Source organism: Eulemur rufifrons, chromosome 2 (assembly GCF_041146395.1).
Source record: "Eulemur rufifrons isolate Redbay chromosome 2, OSU_ERuf_1, whole genome shotgun sequence".
NCBI classification, from domain to species: domain Eukaryota; kingdom Metazoa; phylum Chordata; class Mammalia; order Primates; family Lemuridae; genus Eulemur; species Eulemur rufifrons.
This window is the reverse complement of record NC_090984.1, coordinates 55,255,999-55,260,261: the sequence shown is the minus strand read 5'-3', so window position 1 is coordinate 55,260,261 and position 4,263 is coordinate 55,255,999.

Genomic DNA, 4,263 nt, shown 5'->3' with positions numbered 1-4,263 from the left:
AGAATATTATAAGATTGTGGAATGTCAGCAATTCAAGTAGGTAAGATGCAAAAAGGAAATATATTTTTACTAGGCTGATTTTTTTCTCTAAAGCTAGTCCTAATAGAACAATAATCAGATTCTGTCAGGTTCTATGTTCATTCCTTCCTTCCTGAATGAGAGGAGCTTATTTTTGTCACATTTTCATTGCTTTCTCTATTCCATATTTTAAATCTATTAGGGAATATCCAGTTGAATTTCCTTCTAATATTGCTTCAGGTAAGCAGAAAAAAAAATAGATACTGAGCACCATTAGAGCTCAGTATTAGAGCACCATCTTTTACATTAGTTAAATTAATATGACTTAATCAATATTTCATATTCATATTAATAAAAATGTGAATGTGTAGACCCTGCCCTTAAAAACTACCATACAGGTATGAAGAGATATGCCCAGAATTATTTTTATGAACACATTTGTAATATTTCCCCAAAATTGAAGTTGTTACAGGAGGGTATGTTATGGACCATTATGGTGTATTTTATTTCACAAAGGATTAAACTATGGAAAATCTCAGTGCAAAAAGATTTATGATCATTATGCACTGACTTTATTAGTATAGTCTGTGTTTTTCCCTTTATGGGATGATTTCCAAGTCATTGATCGGCTTTCTGATGGCATTAATATATGGTACTCAGTCATTTCTCTATTTTCCATACACTTATTTTCCCCTTCTTCTTGGATCAGACAGTGGAGCAGTGAAAAGGACACTGAGCCAGAACTCAGATAATGAGGATTCTGTGCCTCACTATCCATGGAAGAGCCAGGTGACTGATCATGTGATGGCGACCAGAGTACCTCTGACTTGCTCTCTTTCCCATAACATAAAGGTAAGAATGCCACAATGTTCGTGAGACATAATTGTTATGTTGTTTAGTCTGCAAAGAAACAATCACCAAAAGACCTAAAGATTAAAAGTTAGCTATAGAAAGGTTCTTGCTTTAAACAAATTCAATGTATTAAAATTTGCATTTAAACAAAGATAAATGAGTACATAGTTATTCACTTTACTTTAGAAATATCTGATATAGGAAATAATGCATTTTAAAAGCTAACGTCCATAAAATGTTCAAAGTACAATTCAATTTGCAAATATTGAATTCAAATGCACCTATAGCAAGGCCTGAAGTACAACTGCATTTTAAAACCTACTGAGAGGTTTGCATGCAATTTAGTCTAATATGATAAAAGAATAGTACATCAAATTAGAACTGATTGTTCTGAATCAATTCAGTCACTCTGCCATTTACATGAGGCTGGTCTAATGAAAACCAAAACTTTCGTGGGCCTGGGAAGAGTGAGAACTTCCCATTGCTGTTTAAATTGGAAATTAACTAGTTGGTTGACAAAATGTTCTGATTCTTGAGCTTGACTTGTATGATGAGAATGAAGTGTGCCTTTTGGTTCAGACCTCCTGCCTGGGTAGCCAGCTATTCAGTGAAACACGACCAAGTGCACATGTGTGTTTCTGTCTCTTAGAAGAATGAATCAAAGCCCTTTTGGTAAAATGTTCTTGGAACATGAATGGTGGAGCTTCTCCCTGAGTCAGAGCTGGTTTTGGCATAAGATTTTGGCTCTCATTTATGTGTGTGGACCAGGGAGCCTGATTTACATTGGAGTTGGTCTTATAAGTCATCTCGAAAGCGTAGAATTCATGGTACTAGTTTCAAAAACCGATTCTCCAACATGCATGTATACATGTATAATGTGTACAACATCATCTGTAATATAATAGAGGGTTATATAGTAGGAAAAATACATTTCTTTAAACTCTGGAATCACTCATAGGGTAGTGAGAGGTTCACACAAAAGGCACAAGAGAACTGAGATCAACAGATGGAACAGAGGATTCGTATCTCCCATCTTATACTCATTCTCACTGACTGGTTAGGGAACAAAAGTTTCCCATGCTGCTTATGTTATTCTCTCTCTCTCTCTCTTCTTTCCCTCTCCCTATCTCTCTGACAAGCACCACAATCTGTACTTTTTTTTGCCTAATAGTCCTCTTACCTGCTTGCAGAACTTCAGCATGAATGCTGTTTTTTTTAATAGAATATCATCTAAAACACAATACTGTGGCTTGGTGGACTTCAGAGAGTCTTCCCCTTGCTTGTACACACACAGTTGTCAGGTCTTCTATAGTGCTGTTTAAATCAGGTAAGGAAATAGAAGGTGACATCTATCTTAAAGAGATGGAGATAGATGCACTGAAAGCAGAACTGGATGCCACAGCCTCACTTTCCATTTGAAAACCCTTAGATATCTTCTTCTAAGCAAAATGCTTCTTTTAAAATGGTTCATCTGCTGCAGTAATGATGTGTCACTAAATTACAGCATCTCTGGGGAGATGGGGAGCTACCACCACCACCAGGATACTTCTTGTGTCATTGGTATTGCCGTAACACTTGTTCTTCCTGGAAATAAAAGATAACAATCAGGATGTTGACGTTAGAATGGATCTGCCAGTACTACAGAAACCTTATTAGGTTTACATATACACACTAAGTACATATTTAGTAATTTGATAATTATGTAATAAATGAAAATAGGTTGAAACACATATAAAGTATTTCAGCTCATTAGCTCTTATTTAATTAATAATTGTTGCTTATAATTACCAATATCAACTAGGATTCCTGTTATGTATGTTGGCATTATGAATACTTTCTGTATCTTTATTTTAATATCTTTTGCATAACCAAGCAAGATAAAAGATAAAAACATATTATGCTTAAAAACCTATGTGAGCATGTACAGGTTGAATATCCTTTCCCAGAAATGCCTGGGAGCACATGTGCTTCATATTTTGGATTTTTTTGGATTTTGGAATATCTGCAAATACATAATGAGATATCTTGGAGACGGGACCCAAGTATAAACATGAAATTAATTTGTTTCTTATGCACCTTATACACCTTATACACATAGCCTGAAGATAATTTTATATAACAAAGTTTGTGTACATTGAACCATCAGAAAGCAAATATCTCCATCACCCATGTGGATAATTTGTGGTCGTTTGGCATCACCATCATTCCTGACTATTAATTTATATGCTAACAATATGTACTTATTTTCTTACACTTATTCACATATAAGTACTTAACAGTAAAAATTATGACATACCATTAATACAAGGAAAAAATAATGTTTTTAGGGTAACTTGTGGCATCATGTTGGCACTCAAAAAGTTTCAAATTGTGGCACATTTCAGATTTTGAATTAGGAATGCTTAACCTGCACATTCAATTCAACATGTTACTTTAGTGCCTGCAAGCCATACAACTATAAGTGCAAAAATATTTGTGTCTTTACCTGTACAGATATACTCTTAATTAATTCCTAAAGGGTACAGAGCATCATTTGTAGTAACTTTGTGGTGTCATGCTTTTCATTGACAAGTCACAATTCAGAATAATTGTAATAACTTAATTCTCAGAAACAATTTACTCTTTTTATACATTTGCATTTCTTTTTTTTTTTTTTCTTTGAGATGGTGTCTTGCTATGTTGCCCAGGCTGGAGTGCAATGGCTATTCACAGGCATGATGTTAGCTCACTGAAGTCTCAAACTCCTGAAATCAAACGATCTTCTTGCCTCAGCCTCCTGAGTAGTTGGGACTACAGGTGCATGTCACCATGCCCAGCTACCTTTGCATTTCATAAAGACTTTTCTAAGGAAAGAATAGTACTTTTATATGGTAAAATGCAATTTGTCTTATGTATAAGAAATCTATACTCGTAGCTCCTATGATAGGTATTTAGATTTGCTTCATCCAGTTGTAAAGGATTTAGTCTGGGACTATAGGAAGGAAGGGATCAGTACAGAAACTAAAGCTATTTCAACATGATATTTTGAACAACTTAGCATGTCTAAAAGTGAATGTGTCACTTTCCCTACCAAACATATCTTTCTCGTCTTGGGAAATGTCATCTACCTACTCAGGTGCCCAGAGATATAGAACTGAGCCTTGTCCTTGTCTCTTTGTCCTCCTTAGGGCCCTCTCCCCACCTCATTGCCGGCAGCCACCAAATCTTTTCATTTCTAACTCCTTAAAATCAGTTAAATATGCCTATTTCTCTCTGCTCCTTTACTCTCACCTTAATGTAGGACACCATCATTTGTATGTTGCTTGGATTTCTGTAAAGCCTCCTAACTGGTCTCTTCAACTCCAGTCTTCTTCTTCAATCCATATGCCATACTCAGTCAAAGTGGTCTTTTTC